Raw genomic sequence first — 27,386 nt, forward strand, 5'->3', positions numbered from 1 at the left:
TCTTCCTTTATCTTTGAGTGGCGTAGTCAAAATTATACATGTTTTAGAGACAAAACTATAATTTTGTTTTGTCTCTAACTATAATTTCTTTTCTGTTCTTTTTTTCTGTTTCCCATTTTTCAAATCCACTTAAGCTCTAGCCCTCTTTCTTCTCCGTTGTCCAGAATTTCTAGCTCTGAACTGTCATAGATTAATGCTGCCAGATGAAGCATCCAACTGCAAAGCTCTAAAATGTGTTGTATCAAAGGTGGCATCTGGACATTCAGCTGGCCCATCTGGCAAAACTTTTCTTGGGCCTTTTTATCTGGCAGCACACTTGGCTAGGGAGAAAGCAATTAAGCTTTTTCCAGAGTTGAGCTGGGGTCTGACCTTTTCCGACTGCCTTGAACTCTTGTGTGATATGCCTTTGGCTGGCTGCCTGCTCTACTTAGAGGAATTGTTTGATATTTAATCTGATAATTGGGGTCCTTTTTAAGTCCTATTCTGAAAGCAAGGGTTCATTTCAGTCACCTTTGGGCTGAAAGTTTAATTATTTGGAAGTTAGGTGATGCATCAGCAGGTAAAGAGGTGGGATGGAAAGCAGAGAGATGAATTCTGTTCAAAGTCCCGCATTGTAGTTGTCAGTGTTACACGTAAATTTAGAACTCCTTTTAAAATACTTGGAAAAAAGAAGAAAAGGAAAGCAAAATAATCCACATTCACTAAAAGTTTTAGAGCTTCTAATGGTTTTATCTCCAGTAATATGGGTGTATTTTTTTTTTTTTTAGGTATTAATCTTTGCCACAGATCTACTCGGCTATTAATTCCAGGCCATGTGTTTTTGTTCCAGAGATATTATTAAGATGGAACTAGACGGAGAACTTTGTAGTAATAAAGCAAGCTGTTGTTAAAAGACATTCTGTCAGGAAGCTGTTAATTTCAATGAAAATGTAGGGGTTTAGCCTCTCATACTTTTCCTAGACAGAAATAATTTAGTTATAAGTACTTTGAAAGCATTTTATTTTATGTTAGTTTTCTGGAATTTTTCAATCAGAAAAATTGATAATATTTTTATTATAAATCCATGTTTATTTTAAAATTTATTACATTTCTAATAATATCAGGAACCAAAGGATTTTATTCTGAGTGCTTAAAAGTAGTTTTAGAAAACCCCGCTATAAGTTTTCAGCATTTAGTCTGGTATCATTAAAAAGAGAGCCAGAACAAAAACTAAAGCCACAAACACATATTCATACTTACGTGCATATCAAATGTTGAATTTTAAAGAGGTATTAAATTGATACATATATATAACAATGTATGCCACAAATCCATAGATTTAATTCTTCATTCTTAGAGATTGCCAAAAGACAGCTCAGTTGAGAACTGTTATATATGTTTCACCTTTCATAACTACTAGTCAAAAAATAAGAGTTTAAAAGATGGAGTCATTATTATATAACAATTTTGGTATCAGGCAGTATTTAATCACGTAGATTAAAAGTTTAACTTGCAGGCCTTTCAAAAATTATCCAAATTTAGCAAGATGTAATTATTAAACACCTAAATGGCTATATTTGTCGATAAGTTTGGAGATTAAATTTGAGCTGTGTGTCTTCAGAACTAGTGTCTGTAGGTATTCTAAACAGTCTTTCCAGAAATTTCACTATTATACCAGTATTTAGTAAGTAGAGCATGGAGATGTGTATTTACCTCATTACTAATGTTGGTAAACTATTTTAAGATTATTAATATGAACTATCAATAGCTTTCTTCTTTATTTCCTTTTCTCTCTTTTAATCTAACTTTAGTATATGGTGTATCTTTATTGTAGTATCCTGTGTAAACTGCTATAAAATATATTCTCTTAATAGATTTTATAGAACTTTTGGTAGAAAATATTTTCTACAGGATATAAATTTTGTTACATCGAAATAATATAGGTGTTTTTTTCCCCTGAAATATAACAACATATTGATAAAAATGAAAACAAAAAGTTTTACCATGACCATTTTTCATGAAGCAATTAGTACTCCAGAATAATTGCTTCTTCATTGATTCTGAAGGTAAGAATGTAATGTTGTGTGTGAAAGTCATGAGCAGAATATTTTCTTATGTTGAGTTTTATAGTCTAATGATATCATAAAGTCTACAATTATTACTTTAACCCATTTTTTTATTTATCTTTTTAATGACTTTTGAAAATTCTTGGTTTTTAAGTGTTATTAATTACTTTTGCTAGTGACTTTTTCAGCCAGATTCAAGCATAAGAACATGTTTCATAATTTTAATTTTGAATATCTCCAGATGCAGAAGCAACAAACATACCAGAAGCAACGAGTGTATGCCAGTAAAAGCTCTATTTCTTACAAAATTGAACTGAATTTTTATCCCTAGGACTTGTAAAGGCTTAACGGTGCTTAAAATAACCATATTAAGATTATCATTAAATTATTTTGCTCACATTTAGGATTTTAATTAAAGTGTCAGAGATAGAGAATCTCTATGTTCTTTATTTTACATTTTTTCAAAGAGTAACACATGATAATAGAGGAATTGCTTCCAACATTTTGAACACTCAGATTAAAAGAGGAGAAAGATATTTTACAGTTAAGATTGACAGAGAAGTCAAAACTTAGACCCATGAACTAAGACCTGTGTATTGATGACACGTACCATAAGATGACCCCGGTTCGATTACTGAATCGGGAAGACACACTGGAGAAGGGATAGGCTACCCACTCCAGTATTCCTGGGCTTTCCCTTGTGGCTTAGCTGGTAAAGAATCCTACTGCAATGTGGGAGACCTGAGTTCTATCCCTGGATTGGGAAGATCCCCTAGAGAAAGGAAAGGCTACCCACTCTAGTATTCTGGCCTGGAGAATTCCATGGACTGTGTAGTCCCTGGGGTCACAAAGAGTCGAACTACTGAGTGACTTTCATTTTCACCATAAGGTGAACTGATACACCCACTTCAGTATTTATTTAAATTTCTTAGCAAGCAAGAAAGTTTTCAGGAGTTTTCCTGGCAAAGAGTTGTCTTAATACTAATTGTTCTGGGTCTGTCATTTTTCACACTTAATGCTTGGTAACTTGCCAACTAGTAAAACTGGTGAATAAACACAGCCTCAAGATCCAGACTGGTAGCACTAATGACACCGGTCAGAAAAAGTGCTAATTCCACACCAAGCTTGTCTCTAGTCCAGTCAGAAAGTTTGTTCAAAGAAGTGCCAACTCTTTTTTAGTGGATGTTGGCCATGAAGAGAACTGCCAAAAGAGACATGTAAAATGCCATATGTGACTTCAAATGAAAGAACTCATCTTTAATTTCAAAATATTAAATGATTTTTTAAACACAGGATTTCTTCAAAGTTAGAGTTCTGAAAATAAATCACTTGCTCTATAAAGAATAAGGAATTTTGCCAATAGACAGACAGGACACTCCTTTTTTGCCCTGGGAGATACTTATCATAATATATCAGGGCCTTTATTATACATGTAAAACTGACATGATTACTTTCTGTATGTCCAGAGTGGCAATGGTCTTGTTACCAGAAATTATTTATGCTGTTGTTTGAAGTGCTTTAAAATCATTTCCAGCCAGTGTTACTCTGAGTTGCTAGATGGATGAATAAAATGGCAATACTGAAAGGAGAAAACAGAACACATTTGAACCTTAGTTGAGACCATTGTGAGCCCCAGTTACTTCATCCATCAGTTCAGTTCAGTCACTCAGTCATGTCCAGCTCTTTGTGACCCCATGGACTGCAGCATACCAGGCCTCCCTTGTCCATCACCAGCTCCCAGAATTTACCCAAACTCATGTCCATTGAGTCAGTGATGCCATCCAATTATCTCATCCTCTGTCATCCCCTTCCCCTCCTGCCTTCATTCTTTCTCAACATCAGGGTCTTTTCCAATGAGTCAGTTCTTCACATCAGGTGGCAAATATATTGGAGTTTAAGCTTCATCATCAGTCCTTCCAGTGAATATTCAGGACTGATTTCCTTTAGCATGTACTAGTTGGATCATCCATAGAATGAGGTTTAATATTCCATATGTGGGGTATTATAAATAGATATAGATTCTACAGTTATTTATTCATGAGAATACCAAAATGTCAGTTTTACGGGTTTTTTTAAATGATTGATTTATTTATTTTTGCTAAGTCTTCATTGCTGTAGACTTTCTCCAACTACAGGGAGAGGGGTCTACTCCTCGCCCCAGTGCATGGGCTTCTCATGGCGGTGGCTTCTCTTGTTGCTGTAGCTGTGGCTCGTGGGCTTTAGAGAGCAGGCTCAGTAGTTGGGGTGCGTGCCCTTAGTTGTAGCATGTAGAATCTTCCCAGACCAGGGATCAAACCCATGTCTCCTGCATTGGCAGGCAGGTTTTTAATCACTGGACCACCAGGGAAGTCCCAGTTCTAGAGTTTGTGTGAGTTGAACCATATGAAACTATCTTTTTTTTGTGGGTTGAAGACTGTCAGACATCAACTATTTCATATAGGTAAATGAAATCCTTAGTAGGCTATAGAATAACATTATCTTTAAAATTTGTGAAGTCTGCAGTCACACGTATTTGCTTATTATGTGTCAGATGGTGTACCAAGCACTTTTCAAAGATTTTAATATTTAATCATTACAGCCATCCAGTTAGTAATATTATTATTCCCATTTAAAAGATGAAGAAATTGAAACACAAAGATGACCATAATTCAAAGTCATACAGTCAATGAGGGGTGGATCTAGAATAAAACTCAGGCTGTCTGAGTCCTAAATGCACTTAATACTTTGCAGTTGGGCCTCTTATGTATTGAATGTTTCTTCTCCATTTTTATATCTTTGATGAAATCTGCTTATATCTTTTGCGCATTTTCTCTCTCTCTCTAGTGAGAATGCACTTGGAAATCTGACAAGCATATTTTTTTTCTTTTTATCTTTGAATCATTTTTTAAACTGTTGAATATCAGGAGGTCTTTATATATTCAAATAGACTAGTCTTTTGTCAGATATATGATGTATGAATATTTTCTCCCAGTTTATAGTTTCACTTTTTATCCATTTCATTTGATAAGATCCAATATTAATGCATCTAAAAACTCCTTAGCAATTCCTACACTCCGAAGATATTCTATATGTTTGCTAAAAACTGTGTATTTTTCATTTTACTTTTAAGTCCATGATCCATTTTGAGTTAATTTCAGTATAAAGTGTGAAATTGAGGGTGACTTCCATTGACTATCGTTGTCCAGTTGTTCCAGTACTTCTTGTTGAAAGGCTGTCTTTCCTCCATTTAATTGCTTTTACAACTTTGTCAAAATTTTATTAGGTATGTTTGGGCCTATTTCCTGATTTTCTTTTTTTATTCCACTGTTCTATATATGTATTCCTCCACGAATACCACATGGCCTTGATTATGGTAACTATATAATCCACCTTAGTACTGGATAGAGTGATTCTTCACACTTTTTCTTCTTCAAGAATGCTTTAGCTATTTTAACCAGTTTGCACCTTCCCGTGTAAACTTTTAAATAAATTTTGTGTTTACAAAAATCTTAGTGAGATTTTGATTGGAATTAAGTAAACCTATATGTCAATTTGGATAAATTAGTACATTTACTATGTTGAGTGTTCCAATCCATGAACATGGTTATGTGTCTCTATTTATGCCTTCTTTGATTTCCATTGACTTTTGATTTATACGTGCGTGTGTGTGTGTGTATTTATCGTTGCAAGCATGGTAGAATGCAGTGAGTATGTCTAAGCTCTGATTTTGTTTAAATCACATCACTTTTAAATTATTTTGCTATTATTAAAAACGTTAAGACAATAAAAACGGATTTAAATTAATTTCTGTTTTGAAGGGAGGGGAAACCAATCTTAAAGTAAGTAGAAAGATATTTCAGATATTGCTTAGAGAACAAAATTGTTAATGGATTCAGTATCTATGTTAATGGACTCAGTGCATAGCAATCCTGTGTTGGGTTTAATTTTGTACACCTTGAATTATAATCTGTTATACTTGTATTATAATTTAAACCCACGGTTGCTCATATTTTTCTACTATTTTAAAATAATTTTAAAATTATTCTTCTTGAGCAGTATTTTTTAGGGCTTCTCATTTTACCATAGCAATTTTGGAAATAAAATCCTTCAATAATTTAAATATACATGCTGCTGATTTTATGACATTGTAGTAAACCAGCCAAGACTGTATTGATTTATCCTTTTTATTTTTTGAAACAAACTTATCGATGACTTACATGCCAGGCATTTTAGAAACTGTGCTGTGCTAAGTTGCTTTAGTCATGTCCAACTCTTTGCAACCCTATGGACCATAGTCTGCCAGGCTGTTGTACGTGGGATTCCCCAGGCAAGAATACTGGAGTGTGTTGCCATGCCCTCCTCCAGGGGATCTTCCCAACCCAGGAATCGAACCCATTGTCTCTTATCTCTCCTGCATTGTCAGGTGGGTTCTTTACCACTATGTGATGCTTATTGATGTCTCTTTGTTTTTTTTATTCAAAGAGGCATCTAAAGGATTTGCCTACCATCACACCTCAAAGAGAACCTAAGTTCTGATATGAGCACTGGGAGTACATAACCAGTATTGGTATATCAAAAGTATATACTGTTATGTTGTAAATGGATTTTTTGGAGTGTATCCAGTTTTACAAGGGGGATGGCTCTATGAAAGTTCTCTGCTGTTGTAATACTCCCATTTGCAGGATAATCTACAGGATAATTTCAGCTTTTAATTTAATGACTATAAGTACAATAATAGTTCCAAATATATATTTTACCTTTATGCTCAAAAGCTCACGGCAATTTTATCAATTTAGAAAGTTTTCCATCCACTACAAAAATTCAGCAATCTCTGAAATGCAATTGCTTGATAAGATAATAGGTAGCCATGAAAATTATAAAAGAGCTTAAGAAGGGAACTGAAAAAAGCATGTTGTATTCAATTGAAGTCATGGCCAGAATTATAGTGCAGTTTTTAAAATTAGCATTTTATCTGGATATGAATTTCAGAAATATTTCTATAAGTATAAAAATTTAAATTAAAACTTTAAAATAAAGCTGTTTACCCTTTCTGATTTAGAGTTGAAGAAAATGGAGGAAAAAAATAAAGATTTGATCAGAGAAAGCAGCCTGGATGTCAGATGAAATACTACTATTTGAGAACCTAAAACAAGTATATTGCACATTTCCATCCATACCTGTTTCCTAACTATTGCAGTGCCACTCACCTGCTAGTCTCAATGTGGAGTCAGTGGTGGACACGTTAGTCAGCTGCAGCCTGTCCCCGGCTGTCCGTGTGTGCTGACATACCATGGCTTTCCCTGCAATTGGGTTAAGCCTTGGGAAGTGAACCTGCAAGTCCATGGAGCAGTCTTAGTGTTAGAAAGGCCAGGGAGCCTGTGGGCAAGTCAGAGTACTGAGGAAAGAGAGGGGATACATAATCAGGTGGAAAAACAGGGAATGATTGAGTCCACCAGGGGAAAAGGGGCTCCACAAGAAGAAAGTAGGTGGTGGTGTGTGTGCCTCAGTTCCTAGTAAACGTGGCTTCCACGATACTCACTATTACCCCTTCTTTACGTCAGTGACTTATTACTAAAATGAAACACCCAGTTAATTGAAGGGGACAATACAACAAACATCCTGTTGACTATAGTTTATTTGTTTGTTTTCTTCCAGGAGCATTGCCTCACTCTGCTCAGTAAGCTTACACAGATACAGAAAGACTGTAGTTTTCTTTTCTCCTTATGACTCCAAGACAAACTGAAAGCAATACAGGTATATACTCAAATGTAGGAGTTTCTAGTTACATATTTGCTGCAATAGTGGACTTTTAAGTGTGACTTCCAGTTGTGGCTGGAGCTAGATTTGTTTCACAAGCCTCCCTTTAAAATGTTTCAAATGCACAAAGCCTGCCTTAATGAAGCAGAATGAACTTGTAACAGATTGTACTGCTTGTTCGCCTGCTTATTTAAATAACCTGCAAAGACAGTCTATAATACAGTCAATTAGCACTGACTAATGATTATATAAAGAGTCACTGATGGATACCTGGCTAGTGCATACTCCGTTAAAGCCTAATGAGCAATGACAAGAAGTTCTTGAACATTTCATAAAGTTGGTAGACACTGTACTCACTTGGAACTTCCCAGGTGGCTCAGTGGTAAAGAATCTGCCTGCCAATGCAGGATATGTGAGTCTGATCCCTGGGTCAGGAAGATCCCCTGGAGAAGGAAATATCAACCCACACCAGTATTCTTGCCTGAAGAATCCCACGGACAGAGGAGACTGGTGGGCTACAGTCCATGGGGCCGCAAAGAGTCATACATCACTTAGTGACTAAAACAGCAACAAATTTATACTCACTACTGAGCATTTGCTAATGTCTTAACATCTTCAGTTTCCCTTTCCTTCAAAATAGAAATATTCTACTTAATCTAACTTTTTTGTGTGTTTTTAAAAATAATAAAATAATTCAAAATTGTAAATAAGAATGTACATGAAAAAGATCTTATCCACCCTCAAGACTAGACATAGGCTATATCTTTTTCCTTTTTTAAAATTTATTCTAATTGGAGGATAATTGTTTCACAATATTGTGTTGCTTTCTACCATACATCAGCATGAATCAGCTGTAGGTATACATATGTCCCACCTCTCTTGAACCTCCCTCCCATATCCCAGCCTTCTAGGTGGTCTTAGAGCACTGAGTTTGAGCTCCTTGCATCACGCAGCAAATTCTCACCAGCTATCTATTTTACATATGGTAATGTATATATTTTCAATGCTACTCTCTCAATTCACCTCACCCTCTCTCTCCCCAAGAAAAAAGTCTCTTCAATAAGTGGTGTTGGGAAAACTGAACAGCTAGATGTAAAAGAATGAAGTTAAAATACTTCCTAACACCATTCACAAAGATAAACGTAAAATGGATTAAAAATGTAAATGTAAGACCAGTTTTTTGGGTAAATTATCCCACCTATGAAATCTTATAATATGAAATCTATAGCTCTTGTTTCCATATATTTCTCTTAAATTATAGACTCCAAAATGATAGCAAGATCAGTGACTAAACACAACATTCTCAGTAACAAACAGCCCTTTTTTGTTGTTTTTTTTTTGTTTTTGTTTTTCCTGCTGAGGGTTTATAGTTTATTCTTTATTTTGTTTGAACTTGCGTGGGAGTTAATCAGATGGTTCTTGGCCATTGACAGATTTGGAGTTAAATTCAACTGCTCACCCTTTAAAACTATATGACTTTAGATATGCTGTTTATCTTCTCTAGAATTCAGCTTTTTATCAACAAAATAGTATAGCATAGTTAACTTGTCAAATTATTTTCAAGGCTATTGAAAAAAATTAAAATGCTTGGCGTAGTGCCTTGTGCCTGCTGTAAGTGAAAGGGAAGGTAACTATTACAGAGCAGAATTCACCTGAGGAGCTTCAAAATAGCTCAGGTGGCATTTGTTTCTTTGTTGGATGTAGCCACTCTTGAAAAATCAATTAGGGAAAAATAGAAATAATGCAAAAAAGGCACATTGGTGCAAGGACTGCTTCTACTTCCCATGTTGATGGTAATATGTTTATACTAATTGCTTAATTGATACTGTTTTTTATACTTAATATAAAAATCAAGAACTAAAATAAATACAAGACAAAAATAAGAAAATTAATAAATTGCAGTGAAAGGGCTGGTAAAGGTTAAGTGGTAGTAACCTTGCAGTAATGCTTACTTGGTTAATTAGTCCAAAACACCCAATGAGGAAAACTAGAAATATTGAACAAAAAGGAAAACAAAAGTCTGAATACATTAGAGATTTTACAGTGCAGTGAATAATCAAATGTCCAAGGTGCGAGAGGTTAAAACAAACAGAAAAATCAAGAGAGATGATCCAAGAATTGTGAGCTTTGCTGAAGAATTTGCTATTTTTGGAAAAGAATTGTGTGATGATTGATGGCTGAGCAGAAAACTTGATAGCCACAGAAAGTTACAAGGACAAAAGTTTTAGTCTAGGGCTTGTCAAAAATGAGAGGCAGTGTAAATTCCCACAATTAGTTTGGAGCTCAGCAGGCCTAGATGCAAGAGTAATCAGCGATCTCAAGGACTGGTTCCTGCCTTGAGATATATAGATAATGCAGGAAATGTAGAAATCTTTGAAAATGGTTTAACTCATTCCTTGATCAATATCTTTAGAATAACCATACAAAAATTCTGTCTGGATTAGTGTTAGATTTTATAAAGTTTATTTTTGAGTTACATTTTAATTAAAATATTTAAGATATAGGCAAGTGGCTTGGTCACTTCAGGGAATGGCCAGCAAATATATATGAAGATGGTTAACTATAAATAATCAGTAAATGTATATTAAACCAAATGAACTGTCATTAAACATCACCACAATGCCTAAAAATTAAAAGACAGTGTCCTCTGGAATTCTCCAATAGTGCTGGTGGTCGTATGAATGATACAACCACCTGGGAAAGTGTTCGGCATTACCTGTCAAATTTGAATATATGTATATTTCATTAGGGATATAGTCAAGAGAAACTCTCACACTTATGCACAAAGAGACATGTACAAGAGTATAGTGAGATTATTTGTAATAGTCACAAACTGGAAATAAACAAAATGCCGTGGTCATTAGAACAGATAAATGTTTTACGGAGTATTCACACAAGCATATTCTATACACTAACAAATCATAATTCCATGCCGCCAAATGGATGTATCTTTCCTTTAAGGAGATAATGTTTTCCTATTAATATCTTCATTAATATTATATGGTTTCTACATGCTACATGATCTCCTATATATTGTATATTTATTAAATTGTTTTATTTTTATAATAATTCTGTCAATAAATGTTCATACAATTCCTATTTTGCATAAGGGAAACTGAAGCAGAGAGAGTTTAATTTGCCCCAGATTATAGAGTTTGTGAATATAGCCAAGAAAATATGTAAAATGAATAGATCTATTACTGATAAATAATCTCTAGAACAGTAAATGAAACTGCTTAGTTCTTGGCTGAAGTAGGCTGAAATGCACTCCAATAGGATAATATTTTAACTTCCATATAATTCAGAAGCATATGTAAAATAAAAATACAACATACTACTTAGTACATGAACTGTGGGATCTTTGATCAGTGTGAAATTTTCTTTGACAATACCCAATTGTCTTAAAGAATTATTGATTTTATCTTTTCTTCCAGGAAACTAGAGTCTTTTATGTGAATATTTTATACACAGTATGAGTTATAATTCAGTTCAGTTCAGTTCAGTCGCTCAGTCATGTCTGACTCTCTGCGACCCCATGAATCGCAGCACGCCAGGCCTCCCTGTCCATCACCAACTCCCGGAGTTCACTCAGACTCACGTCCATCGAGTCAGTGATGCCATCCAGCCATCTCATCCTCTGTTGTCCCCTTCTCCTCCTGCCCCCAATCCCTCCCAACATCAGAGTCTTTTCCAATGAGTCAACTCTTCGCATGAGGTGGCCAAAGTTAGATCCTAGCAAAACCACAATTATTATATAGTACACAAAACTTAAATTTATAAAATAAATCACTTATTTATAACAAACTTAAGATTCCAAATTATTAAATTGCCAAATATCTGGTATTGAAAAATTCAGTTAACTCTTACAACTGAAGCTTTTTGATGCAAAACCAATGACACAAAGCTAAATTGATCAAGTGCTTAATCACTAAGACTTTATGGTTAGTACATTAAGAAAATAATTCCAGAAGAAACTGATATGAGCAGATAATGATGCACACATTTAAGGATAGAAACTTTAAAAATAGGCAAATATTTTATGAGGCTTTCTTGGTGGCTCAGATGGTTAAGAACCCGCCTGCAATGAGGGAGATCTGGTTTCAGTCCCTGGGTTAGGAAGATCCCCTGTAAAAGGGAATGGCTACCCACTCCAGTAATCTTGCCTGAAAAATTCCATGGACGGAGGAGCCTGGTGGGCTACAGTTCATGGGGTCGCAAAAAGTTGGACACGACTGAGCGACACTTTCAAATATTCTATGAAAATAGGCTAGCTACCTATACAGGGACAGAGAAAGTGATAAAAGTAAGGAGAGAAAATGTATAGAAAGAGAGTCGTTGGAAGTTCTTTTAAAAATAACTATTTTTAAAATTTATTTATTTTAATTGGAAATTCTTAGTAGGGAAAAATTACTTGACATAAGTAAATGATAACATAACAGTCATTGCGACTAATGTATATTATTACAACACAAATTTTGTTACTAATAAAAGCCTTAATAGTTGATTTTTGAATTCATGTATTCTATTGTATTTACAAATTAGGTGTTTTATCCTGCTCAAATAAATCTTTGTTGAATTTGCAGTTCGAATATGGAAAAAGCAATATAGATTTTTTTTATGACAAAATGATGGATTGGCAGGTAGTATCAGACTGTCAAAAGACTCCCTCTGAAACTTTCTGTAGTAATATTGAACAAGATCAACTTTCTTTCCCCCAAAATGCTCTTTTTGGTCAGATGGAATGAATGATAACACTGAGAAGTGAAATGATGTCAAAGCTCCCTACTTAGGTCTTAGAGTAGGTCTTACTCCCTACTCTAGCGATCTTTCTTTTATTATGTTCTTCTCTGTTGATTTCAGTAATATTACATGCAGTATTTTCTTCTGGCTAGTATTACAGAGTTTCACTTTTCTAATTTCTAGTCTCTCTCTCTTTTTTTAAATGTCATCTAAAAGTCATTATAAAGGCAAAATACCTCTCTGGTAATCCAGGTCTACATTTCTATAATGTTTCATTAGTATTTCCTCTCTGGTTTCTCTGAGTCCTGAGATTCTCAGCTAGTTTTACACTTCTAAACTATTTTAAATCTTTCATGAAGTAAATGTGTTCCAAATCTCACTGGAGTCTTGACTCAAAAAAAAAAAAAAAAAAAAAAAAGGCTGAAAAGCCCATTCAGTTCTTGCTATAAATTTTATGCACTATTTTTAAGGTTATACATTTAACTCTGAGCTTAATATAAAATGCTGAATGTGAAAATGGTTTGAACTGGTTAATATCTGCTTTTTACCTTGGAAACTGTCAATATTTGTAAACTAATACTTAAATTTTTCATTTAATCCCTGAATTTTTCCACTTTCATAATCTGGAGTAATTACATGAAGACCATATAAAACAAATACCACTCAGCCTTCTAAAAGAAGTAAAATATCTCCCACCATTCTGTTGATTTAAATCCTATCTTATTCCAAAAGAGTGTTTAATACAGTGACACCACATCGCTTTCAAATTTGGCTTCCCAAATTGTCTCACCAAAAGCATCCATGATTTCTTTGCTTCAGGTTTCTCCTGAAACATCTCGTTTCAGTGTTTTCCCCCCTTTTCATGCATTCCCACTTCCATGACAACTTACCTGCCTCTGCGTTTTCATTTCCTCAGAAGACAAATCTGAACTAAAATGCTGGTGGTATTTGGTAGTGGCTCTGTATAGCTTACAAGAATGTGTATGCTTTGTCTCCTCCTTGTTCAGTCTCATTTATTAACCTTCCCTCTTTCTCGCTTTTCCATCTCTGCATCAGACATACTGCTTTTTTTTCTTCCTCTAATATACCTGGCTTTGTCTTGACTCTAGGCTTTTATACCTGTTAAGCCCTTTCCTTTAAACACTCTTCCCTCTCTGCTCTTACATCTCTGCCTGACAAGGTACCACCTTGATGCTGCTGTAGTTAATGAAACAAACACAACCAAGTGTGTATTGCAAAAATTAATTTCTCTTAGTAGGACAGTGATATATCCTTCAGAATTTTCAAATGAGGAAGAATATTGTTAAATAGTAAAAGATATTGGTTCATCAAGAGCTGAGTCATCTGTTCCACCATGTCTATCTTAAGTAAGATAAATGACCACAGCCTCTGTGACCATAATCCTCTGGACCACTATTTCCTCATCATTAAATCAGAGCTGTGGATTACGTGGCTTCTGGGGACCTGTCTAGTTCTAACATGTGATGATTTAGGACTTTTAAAAATATATCAAACTATACTTTGTCTGTATTTTTCTTCATGTTTAATATGTATTCCATTTAATAATCTAAAGGGACTTTCATAATGCAATGAACTTGAATACGTGATTGCTCCACTCAATAATGAAGATAGTAATGATAGTTAACCTTTATTGAGGTCTGTGATTCCAAGCACTTTATATGTGTTATTTCAAATTGACTTTTGTTTGCCTTTTCTAAACTAGGGACAATAAAATGAAGCTCACGTTAACTTTTTTTAATATTTTAGGATAGTATCTAAGGAAGCTTTATTAACTCACTGTCAGTAAATCAATGGTGCTGCAGGCAGCTGTGGGGAGGGTGAAGATCTTACCACAGGGTCATTATAAACTGAGACCTGATATTAGTAGAAGGATGATATCCCTCCTGAGCTTCTTCATCTCAGTAATGCTTGATAATGTTCTATTTTAATGATTAATGATCAAATGGCTATCTTAAAATAGCCACTGATCCATGCATTTGTATTTAGAGAAGAATATTGATCAGAGAAGTGGTGAAAGTCATAGTCATGGGCTTTTTATTTATTTTTTTAATGGAATGAGGAAAGTCCCTCTCTCCACAAAAGGAACAAGCTAACAAAATCATGGCAGAGATTAATTTACAGTTGGTGTCTTTAAGCTTCCGTTTGCAAACTCACATGCGAACTGCCTCTAAGTTCATACAATGTATTAGTAACAAAGCATGGTCTGGCCTAGAGTATTCAGATATGGAGTTTCTATAGTTAAATACATCTTGATATTTATGCCATTCATGTAATATGAATATCATCCTGTATTGAATACTCTTTGGAATAAAGTGAAAAGTGAAAGTGAAATTCGCTCAGTGGTGTCCAACTCCTTGTGACCCCATTGTCTACACAGTCCATGGAATTCTCCAGGCCAGAATACTGGCATGGGTAGCCTTTCCCTTCTCCAGGGGATCTTCCCAACCCAGGGATTGAACCTAGGTCTTCCACATTGCAGGTGGACTCTTTATCAACTGAGCCACGAGGGACGCCCAAGAATACTGGAGTGGGTAGCCTATCTGCAGATCTTCCTGACCTAGGAATTGAACCAGGGTCTTCTGCATTGCAGGAGGATTCTTTACAAACTGAGCTATCAGGGAAGCCCCTTTTGGAATAAGGTAGGATTTAAATCAATGAAATATATTTATTATATGTATTTATGTATATTTATTAATTTAAGAATGTTTTTTGAAGTCAGCAATTTAGAATCAATATATGCATTCATTTATCCATCTGTTCATCCATCCTCCCATCTATCCACTTATTTAACATATATGGAAAGAATACTATTGTCTCTAAAACAGCAAAATGGTGAATATATGGCATATACAATGAACTCAGAAAACCAGAATATTAGAGTAGTGACGTTTCTGTTTTCTAACACTTCTCAATGAGCAGATATTTGTTTATACTGGCAGTTTACCCTTATAATAGTTCCACTAAGGGAGGTAATACCACTAGGAATTATTTTTATTTTATGAAGCAAGAAGAAATCATAGAACAAATTTGGAGACTTAGTCAAAGTTACAAAGCAGATTAGCAACAGAAATTATCCATATGTCAGGAATTCCTGGTAGTCCAGTGGTTAGGATTCTGAGCTATCACTGCTGAGGGCTGGGCTTCAACCACTGGGGAACTAAAATCCCACAAGCCAAATGGCATGGCCATGAAAGAGAAAAAGGAAATAAATAAAGAAAAATAATATACATAACTTACACAAATTAAAATCTGTATGTCTTTAGCGATCCTTTTGAACAACAATGTCATAAAAATGATGCATACACCTGTTAAAAATTATTTCAACCCCATCTGTTTGTCAAATGCCAGTCATCAAAACTAATGATCTTCAATTAAAGCAGGGTTGTGTAGAAGGAGAAATTGCACCTCTACAAAGCAACCAAAACTGGAAACTTTTTTTCTTACTTTTCTGTTTCACATGCACCAGGTAGGAATAACAAGGAATGAAAAATTAAAAGTTCCAGGGGGATATGGTTTCTTTGGCATAACCTCATGTTAAATTTGGAAATGGATGAAAGCAAAATAAAGCATTGGAGTGTCATTCACCCACATGAGAATGCAATTTTCAATAAAAGCTAGAAGACAATCCAATGGAAGGATAAGAAGCTGTGGCAAATTAATGGCAAGAAAGGCAATAGTCTGAAATGGTGAAATGAACAGTGTGTCAATAAAGCCCTAAGATATGAATTAAGAATTAATTTAGAGTTTTCTCCTCATCTAGATGATACAAATTTAATGAAATCTATTTTACTAGTCCCAAGATTGGGTTAATTATGCTAGGTTTAACACACTGGTAAATGGATGGAGTGGTTCTAGGAGAGGGCTCCCTAATAGAACTTTTTAAAATGATGCAAATGTTCTATATATGCACTCTTCAGTATATGTGGCTACTATCCACATATGGTTATAAAGCACTGGAAAGATATCTGGTGTAACTAAGGAACTGAATATTTAATTTCATTTTAATTATAATTGATTTAATGTACATAGTCACATGTGGCAAAAAATGGCTACTACATCAGTCAGTGCCCTTCAGCATCTGTTTCTAAATGAAGTGGTTCAGGTACTCATTTGCTACAAGTTGGCTTATACCACAGGATGTAAGGCTAAAGTCATTCTTAGAGATGGTATAATCTCATGACTTTCAGACTTTATTATGTACATTGACTCCAGTAAGAAGTTACGTTGAGACATTATGAGACTTTATACACATAGACATGAATACATATAGAATGAAAATCTACTAAAATTTAATTAAAATAATTACCTTTAGTACTAACAGTTTTATCTCATTTCATTTTAGAATGTAGTTCTCTACATTCTAAGTCTTGCTGTTTCCAGTTGCCTTGTTTCACAGATGAGGAAACTGTGTCCCAGAAACATTGGATGAACTTCTAATTATACCAGAAAAGTCAAACTGAAAACCATTGTTCTGCATTTGGCAGATAACCTTACAAATAGACATTGACTTTCCTTTGGCTTCAATTCAGAATGTATACTGGTAGCAGTCGGTGAACTACTGCATATGCCTACTATATTATGCTTCTTCCTGTATGATGCATATTAACGGACCACATGTAATTTTTTTTAATTTGGAGATGTTTAAAAGTATGGGGAATATGCACCACCTAACCCAAGTATCCCACTTGCCCTGTAGAAGACTAGACAGTGAACACAGGTGTGTAACTTTGACTGCTAATCTATGTTAGTGGATGGGAAACTATTCCAGGAACAAAATGAATCCTAATCCCCGCTTAAAATACAGATCACCTTCAATTCAGTACTTTGCTACATAATTGAAATAAAGGTCAGTGATTAAAATATTTAAAACATTTTCCTCAAAGATGTTGAAGAAAGCATATGTACTACCAAACAATGGTGCAGTGGCTTATCAATTAGCAGTATTTTAGGCTAGTTTATGCAATCTGTAAAAGTATAACTTTGGTGTCAGTATTTTAAAAAGGGATAAATAAAGGACATTTGTTAAGACATTCTCAATATTTGAGAAAGTTTAGGTCTGACTTTTTTTTTTGACCTTTTAAAATTTCATTTTGACTGTGTGACAGATGTAGATTTAAAAATTATTTTTTAAATCATGTTATTTCGCTTGGTGCTATGCAATGTATCGTGACATCTCTTATCTGCTAGATTTTCTGTGTTATTGTTGGTCCCTTCCACTTACCAGACAATGAGAATGGAAGAATTTCACCACGGTTCATAGTCCTGCCTCAATTAACTTATAAATGGTTTTGCATTTAAATTGTACAGTGGTAGCCTTTGTCTGGTTATGAAACTAGAAATAAGAAACACATTTGATCATATCCAGGCACTGACAGCCACCTGTGGCCACTAGCTGCCTGATAGCAATGGTGAGGGCCCAGCCATTTTAAGATGCATCCTGATACAAATATGTTAAAATGTTTCTAAAAATGTACAGATCAGTAATAATTGTTGGGGATAAGGTACACTCATGACTGATAAATTTAGTGGGAAAAAGTTTAAGGAGAAACAAGAAATTTGCCTACTTTCCAAGTGTTTGTCTGTAAGATATTTTTTAATTACAGAGGGCAAAGTCTTGATGGTGCAGAAATTCCACAGATACCATGTTAGTCAAGTGAATAATGTTCACATCAACATTTGTAAGACATAGCAACATCACGAACTCCTTGATATGGTGAACTGCTGCTGCTGCTGCTAAGTTGCTTTAGTCGTGTCCGACTCTGTGCGACCCCATAGACGGCAGCCCACCAGGCTCCCCCGTCCCTGGGATTCTCCAGGCAAGAACACTGGAGTGGGTTGCCATTTCCTTCTCCAATGCATGAAAGTGAAAAGTGAAAGTGAAGTCGCGCAGTCGTGTCCGACTCTTAACGACCCCATGGACTGCAGCCTACCAGGCAAGAGTACTGGAGTGGGGTGCCATTGCCTTCTCTGGATATGGTGAACTAGCAGATCTAACTGTGGGAAAGCGTCAGGCAAATACAGAGTGACAGTCTACAAAATAACTGGCCAGCACTATTCAAAATTGTCAAGATCACTTAAGACAAAATAAGGCCAACGTACTATCATAGGTTGAAGGAAACTAGGGAGAAAAACCAACTAAATATAATGCTGGGTCCTGGATAGGATCATGGAACCAAAATAAGAGATTAATAAAAAACTAGTTAACTGAATTAACTGAGGGAAGCTGAGTAAAGGGTATAGAAGAAATTATTTTGCAACCTTTGGATAAGTGTAACATTAGCTTAAAATTAAAAATAATAAAAATATGACATGGAATTGAAGACATAATTTTGGTCCAATATTTCAGATTATTTTAGATTATTAATTTAGATTATTATTTTATTTTATTATTCTTATTTTAGATTTAGATTAATTTAGATTATTCAGATCTTTTTTGATATAATAGTAATAATTTTCCTTAGGGAATGTCAAAAGTCTTTGCAAGCCTGCCACAATTTAAAGTATATGTAACTGTTTTGGCAATCCTAAAAGAGGGCTCAATTTAGTACTTATTAAATACACTAGCATTCCATAGACCGTCTGACAGTCTTTCACTTTTTTCCTGACAGATAAGACATGTGAAGCTTGTACTCCTAACACTGGTCAGTACCAAGTTTTACTTTTTGTAAATGGCTACACAGTGTCATAGAAACTGGTGCAAAACTATTTCCTAATCCAATCTATTGATTGTAAATACAATCCAGAAGTTCTGGGAAATATGTATGGAGTGTCTGGAAATCACTTTTTCTGAAAAAATCAGGACCTGTTTTCAGTAGAACTTTTGCCTCCATTCAGATGATGCATAATCCAACATCATTTTATGTGTTCAAAATGGCATTGTTTTGGAGAATAACTGAGGCAGAAACTGGGTTGAGGAGAGGGGAGGATCTTGGCCCTCACCTGATCCACCAGCTATAGTTTATTTGCAAATATATTAGGCTTGCAACATCCACTAGGTTATTACATCTGTATTTCAAAGTGCTGAATTTTCTGGTGTTTAATGTCTTGAGCTAAATGTGTTTAATGATGTCAGGAAAATCTATCACTGTGTTCCCCATATTCCAATAAATAGTCATTCTTGGCATGATTAGTCAAACAGTACTGAGTTTCCTGAGGGGTGTATATTGAATTCTATAATTATAGGGACAAAGATGATAATAACTTCAGAGTTCTCTGCTCACCCATTTTAAAGGTTGATTTTACCATTTTTTTTTGGCATCTAATGATAATGAACATAGTTATGCTTACTTTGAATCAACATCAGTCATAATGATGGTTGCATTATTTAATTTTTATTAAGTAGATAGCATTATTATTCTAGTATTAGAGATTAGGAAATTTGGGCTTGTAAACATTAAACAGTTTGCCTAAGGTTACCTAGGCAGGTTTCAGACCTAGGAAATCTAATGTCAAAGCCCATATTCTTAACCCCTGAACCCCACTGGAAACAGGAGCTGAACATTCAAAAATGGATAAAACAATCATCTTGCTTTTAAAGGGTTCAGAGGTGAAAGCTTAAATCCTCTTTGTTTCCACAGGACAAGTGCGGAGGAAGTAATGAGGATTAAGAGATTACAGTTTAACATGAAATTAACTAGAACATTTATTTCTTCCCAGGTCATTCTGTAAACCTCACGCCACGTATCTAGCTATGATGTGTAGTCTACTACCCCAAATCTGTCTCCAAATAATAAGCATTATTGTAGTCCAAGAATCTGCAGGCCTGCTGGATACTTCCCGTGTTATGCACCAGTCTTGGCTAATGGTGCTTCGCTCACCTCTCCTCCTAACTTCTTTTGACAGCCATTCAGGGGGGCTTCACTCGTAGGTTTGGCTATTGATTAGCTGACTGATGGGGCAAAAGGAGAGATGGAGCCCCATGTCACATGGTGAAGAGGACTCTAAGAAAGCATGCAAGACTTGGTGAGATATAGGTTCAGAACAGACCCATCGTCATTTCTACAACATTTTAGTTGACATATCTAGTCACAAGGCTAGCCTAGATTCAAAGGAAGGATAAAGACAGCCTATCTGCTGATGGGAGGGGCAGTAAAATCACATTTCAAAGGAGATGTTAAGAACTGGTCATCTATTTGCAATAAGCTTCACACACACAGATACCCACTTGCATAATCAGAAGCGAGAGACATCTAGGATACGTGTGGACCAACGTGAGATGGAAATGGTGCAGTTTCCATCAGGTGATGTGGGCTTCGCTGGTGGCTCAGCTGGTAAAGAATCCGCCTACCAAGCAGGAGACCTGGGTTTGATCCCTGGGTTGGGAAGATCCCCTGGAGAAGAGAACAGCGACCCAGTCTGGTATTCTGGCCTGGAGAATCCCATGGCCTGTATAGGCCATGCAGTCTCAAAGAGTTGGACATGACTGAGTGACTTCTACGTTCAGGTGATGAAGTCATAAAATTTTCCATGTAGAAGACATGCTGTGCAAGTAGGCATCTGTGTGTGTGAAACAGATTGCAAAGAGACCCCCTGAAACACGCTCAACCACACCATTTCCATCTCACCTGTGTCCCCACATATTCTAGATGTCTCTTCTGAGATTCAGTAATATTGGTCTGACCTCTTGACACAGACAAAAAGATTCAATCTGCAGTTGCAACTTTTGTGTGACTAGCTAGAAGATAGCCTCTGGAAGATTGCTTGGTCTCTACCTAGTTTGAAGTGTTATGTGTAACGAGTTTGTGAGTTTGTTGAGAGTGAGAAGGCTTTTCTGGATAACCATATTTAAGATACACCACATTTCATGGTTAGGATCACTTTAGTATAGCTTGTTTTCAGGATGCGTCAGGCAAGTTAGATATCACCTACTTTGCATAAGTTTAATCTTTTGCGAGTGGGGAGGGAGCCAAGTGGGCTTCCCAGGTGACTCAGTGATAAAGAAACCACCTGCCAATGCAGGAGACGTGGGTTTGATCCCTGGGTCAGAAAGATCCTTTGGAGGAAGAAATGGAACCCACTGCCGTATTCTTGCCTGGAAAATTCCATGGACAGAGGAGCCTGGCGGGCTACATACAGTCCATGAGTCCTTGGGGTCTACATAGTGCATGATACGTTCCTCCCAGCATCACCATGAGTTGGTATTATTCACCCCTCTATTGATGGAAAAGTATAGTTTATAGCAGTTAAGTAAACTGGCTGCTACTGCTAAGTCACTTCAGTCATGTCTGACTCAGTGTGATCCCATAGACGTCAACCCACGAGGCTCCCCCGTCCCTGGGATTCTCCAAGCAAGAACACTGGAGTGGGGTGCCATGTCCTTCTCCAATGCAGGAAAGTGAAAAGTGAGAGTGAAGTCGTTCAGTCGTGTCCGACTCTTAGCAACCCCATGGACTGCAGCCCACCAGGCTCCTTCGTCCATGGGATTTTCCAGGCAGGAGTACTGGAGTGGGTTGCCATTGCCTTCTCCAAAGTAAACTGGCTAGAACACAGTTAAATTGTTAAGTAGAGTTTGAATCCAAATCTTATGTAACATATAAGTTCTTTTCCTAAAAATGAAATTGCGCTGTGGAAATCTTAGAACAATCAAGCAATGAGAATAATTTAAACCATATATAAAGTCATATCTGCCTTACACATTCAGAGGTTATAATTTATGATTGAAAACAATTCTTCATTTGATGATGGAACTGTATTCTTTTAATATTCTTAGTATTATTTAGACCTCAGCTTTTTAAAGTAATAAATTGGCTTGCTATTTGACCTATTTTTTATTTTAATTGTTTTTATCAAAGGATAATTGCTTTACAGAATTTTGTTGTTTTCTGTCAAACCTCAACATGAATCAGCCATAGGTATACTTATATCCCCTCCCTTTTGAACCTGCCTCCCATCTCTCTCCCCATCCTACCCCTTTGCTGCTGCTAAGTCGCTTCAGTAGTATCTGACTCTGTGCGACCCCATAGACGGCAGCTCACCAGGCTCCCCCGTCCCTGGGATTCTCCAGGCAAGAACACTGGAGTGGGTTGCCATTGCCTTCTCTGTCCCACCCCTCTAGGTTGATACAGAGCCCCTGTTTGAGTTTCCTGAGCCATACCGCAAATTCCTATTGCCTATCTATTTTACATATGGCAATGTAAGTTTCCATGTTACTCTTGCCATACATCTCACCCTCTCCTCCCCTCTCCCCATGTCCATAAGTCTATTCTCTATGTCTGTTTCTCCAGTGCTGCTCTGTAAATAAATTCTTCAGTATCATTTTTCTAGATTCCATATATGTATGTTAGAATATGATATTTATCTTTCTCTTTCTGACTTACTTCACTTTGTATAATAGGTTCTAGGTTCATTAGAACTGACTCAGAGGTGTTCTTTTTATGGCTGAGTAATATTTCATTGTGTATATGTACCACAACTTCTTTTTCCATTCATCTGTCAGTGGACATCTAGGTTGCTTCCATGTTCTAGCTATCGTAAATAGTGTTGCAATGAACAATGGGATACATGTGTCTGTTTCAATTTTGGTTTCCTCAGGGTATATGCCTTGGAGTGGGATTGCTGGGTCATAAGTGATTTTATTCCTAGTTTTTTAAGGAATCTCCATACCTATTTTTTTTTAGTCTCCTTGAGTTGTTTACTGAACATTATATATGGTGTTACCATAGCTATTTTAAAATTTTCTTTCTAGATTATTTTCTCCTTATAGCTAATCACTAATTTATAGAGTTGATAGAAATATATGTATATAATATTGAAGCTTAATATTTTTACCTTTATTTTTAAAAACTGCTTATAAATGTTTTTGAAATGTTATTTTTATTTTGTGGTTACTCTGCACTGCTGCTAAATGTTGGGAAACATTCTAGCCATATTGTCAAAATACATGGACTGATTATAACTTCATTTATTTTGAATGAGTAGTATGTGATTTCATAGGAGACTAATCTATAGAGGTGGTTCATGTAAGAGTAGGTGCTTATCATAGCTTAGATTGATCAGATCAATGAGAGTTATAATGGTATATTTTAATAAAATACTTTTTACTGATTATAAAATCACTGCATATTAACTGTAGAAAAGCTAAACATTAACAGATAGTAAAGAGAATAAAAATAAATGACAGAATTTAACACTCAGAAGTAATTCCTAATATCTGAGGACATTGTCCTCCATACAAATTTTGTATTATTTTTAGTATTGCACAGTTGATATCATACTCTATATAAATATATATATAATATTCTTTCAGTATATAATATAGCATAATATTTTAGCATAAACAGATTAAAGAATAAGAAATCAAAGAATAAAAAAACAATGTGTTAAGATCATTAGAATGAAAAATTTCTAAAATTTATTTATTTAATCATTTATCAATGGATCATTTATAGAAAACTTACTTTTTGGTGCTACATGAAAATCTAATCCCTATCTTTAAGAAACTCATGCTAGTGAAATTACAATTTCATGATAGAATAACAATAATCTGCAGTGTTCTGTAGATAATACAGAGGAGGGACTATTCCTGAGGAACAAGTTATTGTTTTAATACAATTGATGAAACTTAGAATTTTCTTTGTGATTTTATGTGTGTTATTTTGCTTGACATTTAAACATACATGCATTCTAAACATGAATTCTATAATTCATAAAAAATAACCTAGTATTTCACTGAAGACTCATAGGTTTTAATATTTTAGTATCTGCAAAGGGAAGTATCTGGTAACATGCATTGATCTGGATGTGATTCTTCATAATTTTATGAGCTTCATGTCATTACTTTTTTTTTTGTTCTCAGTGATCAGAGGTTTTCAGTTTATTCCTTTTTATTTTTCCTGAATGTCTTTTTTTTTTTTTTTTCTATTTTATTAAGCTGGGACACCACAAATGATCTTAAAAAAAGATGCGATCTATTTTTTCATTTTGTTAGTGAGATACTATAAATGGGCCATAAGGGATCTGTAATTGGTGTTCTTTTAATAAAAAGATTCTCTTTTTCTTGGTGAACAGTATGAGTCATTGTATGGCTTTAGTAAGAGAGGAGGTCATTTCTTTTGCTACCAGACAGGTTTAATACAACTAAATGTAACAACAAAGTGGTAGAAGTCAAATTGGTAGTAAAGTTGGACTTTAATCTCCCAGATTGAAAAATGCATTTCATCAAAGTGGACTTCCTGTTAAGCATTCAGCTCAGCAGATTCACAGAACTGGACCGGGGAAGTGATCAGTGTTTATCGCAGTGGCTTGGGAGTTACTGGCGTTTTGTAGGAGACACATCTCAGTAAAAACTCCTTTCCCTTTCTTCTTCTGTCTCTTCTTCTCCCACTCTCAGCAGACACCAGATTGTAAAAGTAGATAATTTTCTAAAGTTGAGCTTGTTTCCATGGATTTGTTGTTTAGTCAGTAAGCTATGTCCGATTCTTTGCAACCCCATGGACTGTAGCCTACCAGGCTGTCCACGGGGATTCTTCAGGCAAGAATACTGGAGAGGGTTGCCATGCCCTCCTCCTTCAGGGGACCATCCCAACCCAGGGATTGAACCCTGGTCTCGTGCATTGCAGGTGGATTCTTTACTGTCTGAACCACCATAGACACTCTTCTGTCAGAGTTATATACTGTGTTAATCCATTTAAAACTCATGTTTAAAATATGTTTTATATTGTGACCCAGGAAATAGTTCAGGAAATATTATTTAAAAGAAGGCTAACAAAATGTAGAGATTCATTTTCTTGATCTATGGTAAGAACTGTAAAAAATTACTATTTAAGGTCAGTCATACTAATGTGTCTTAAATAGTAAAAACTGTAAAAAATTACTGTTTAAGGTCAGTCATACTAATTTGTCTGTGACTTCTCTGGTGGCTTAGATGGTAAAACCTCTGTCTACAATGCAGAAGACCTGGGTTCGATCCCTGGGTCGGGAAGATCCGCTGGAGGAGGAAATGGCAATCCACTCCAGTACTATTGCCTGGAAAATCCCATCGACAGAGGAGCCTGGTAGGCTACAGTCCATGGGGTTGCAAAGAGTCGGACACGACTGAGCGACTTCACTTATACTAATGTGTCTAATATTTACGTCATAATGACCTGTTCAGTAGTCAACCTGATATTCCTCCCATTTTACAGATGAAGAAACTGAGGCACAGAGGAACTCAAATATTTGCAATGATATTTCATTGTTCTGATAACTGTCTGGATGTTCCTTATGAATTTCTGTAATTATGGATCTTTGGCTATCAGTTTCATCATCAATAATGTGAGTGAATTGGATTAAATAATTTTTGGCCCTTAGGATTTTTCCTGCTGGGATTTACGTAAACTACACTTGCATGTACATCTCTAATGTGTAGATAATTGAACATATATTTGGCACACACCATTGCAGTTCTATTTGCATTGCCACACATTGGCCAAGCTTCACCCTGTCACACTTAAATTATAACTATGTGCCTTTTTTTCCCCTGCTTCCCTCTTTTTCTCCCTCCCTTGTATAATTGTCCATATACAGTTTGATCTGAACAATGAAAAGCATTGTGTTGTCGGATTAGAAAATTGTTCCAAATATCCGCTATTTTTGATCAGTATGTGGTCTAGTAGAAACTATACCAAGTCACTGCACATAAACTAGTGTTTGAACACCATCTTCTGAGATCAGGAAATTGACTCTCCTTCAATTCACATAGCTGGCTAATCTTCTCTTTTAAAAAAATCACTTCCTTGTTCTCATGTGTGTGCCTAAAATCTTCATTGCCTTAATTGAATTTTCTTAAACTACAGTTCAATTCCTGTGCCTAACCTTAAGGTTATATGTTATCCATATATACCATTTTTCTCATTTTCCACAACACACCTTTTGCACAAATTAGCAGTCTCCTCGCTACTCTCTGTCTACTTTAGTTCCTGCTGTCCTGCTTACTTCTGTGCCGTTACTCCTAATGCATACTTTCTTTCTCAGTGAACAGTAGAGGAGTTCCTCTGTATCAGTAACGACTTGGTTCCATGTTCCCAAATCCTTGGCTGTCAACATCCTTGGATGCTCCAGTCCTTTTTATGAATGGTGTATTACCACGGGCTCCCTGTATGCCATTTCTGATAGATCCAACACTATTCTTACCTCCATGACCAGAGTTTGCCTTCTGGCTTCTTGCAGTCAAGTAATGGATCTTATCATTGCCACCTAATGATGAATATTGTTTTCACATGAAATTTGAGTTCTTGGCTTTCTCTTTCCTGACCCTTTAGAAACTTATGAATAAGGCTCACCCATTAAAACCAAAATCTGTTCCTAAGATTTTTAAAGGAATCTCCACACCGTTCTCCATAGTGTCTGTATCAATTGACGTTTGCACCAACAGTCTAAGATGGTTCCCTTTTCTCCACATCCTCAGCAAATCCACTGATGGGCACATATCCTGAGAAAACCATAAATCAAAAAGACACATGTACCTGTGTTCATTGCAGGACTATTTACAATGGCCAAGACATGGAAGCAACCTAGAAGTCCACAGACAGGAAATGAATAAAGAAATAGTACATACATACAAGGGAATATGTATATATGTAATATATACGTAAATCACAGAAAACTAGTCAGTCTAATTACACTAGGACCACCGCCTTGTCTAACTCACTGAAACTAAGCCATGCCCATGGGGCAACCCAAGATGGGCAGGTCATGGTGGAGAGGTCTGACAGTGCGGTCCACTGGAGAAGGGAATGGCAAACCGCTTCAGTATTCTTGCCTTGAGAACCCCATGAACAGTATGAAAAGGCAAAATGATAGGATACTGAAAGAGGAACTCCCCAGGTCAATAGGTGCCCAATATGCTACTGGAGATCAGTGGAGAAA

General features: G+C 35.8%; 1 protein-coding gene across 9 annotated transcripts in view; it reads left to right on the forward strand.

The window, feature by feature from the left end:
* LINGO2 (leucine rich repeat and Ig domain containing 2) overlaps positions 1 to 27,386 on the forward strand; it is a 1,446,432-nt gene that overhangs the window by 193,287 nt on the left and 1,225,759 nt on the right. For 7 of the 9 annotated variants that reach the window (XR_015169452.1, XR_015169451.1, XR_015169454.1 and 4 more), the window contains exon 2: positions 15,022 to 15,181. The exons of the other annotated variants lie outside the window; for them this stretch is intronic. The gene's annotated coding sequence lies outside the window, so the exon portion shown is untranslated. The remainder of the gene's footprint in view (positions 1 to 15,021; positions 15,182 to 27,386) is intronic. 9 annotated transcript variants of the gene reach the window in all.

This window comes from Bos grunniens, chromosome 8, assembly GCF_055505025.1.
Source record: "Bos grunniens cultivar Pamir isolate PY7600 chromosome 8, Bosgru_T2T1.0, whole genome shotgun sequence".
NCBI lineage: Eukaryota > Metazoa > Chordata > Mammalia > Artiodactyla > Bovidae > Bos > Bos grunniens.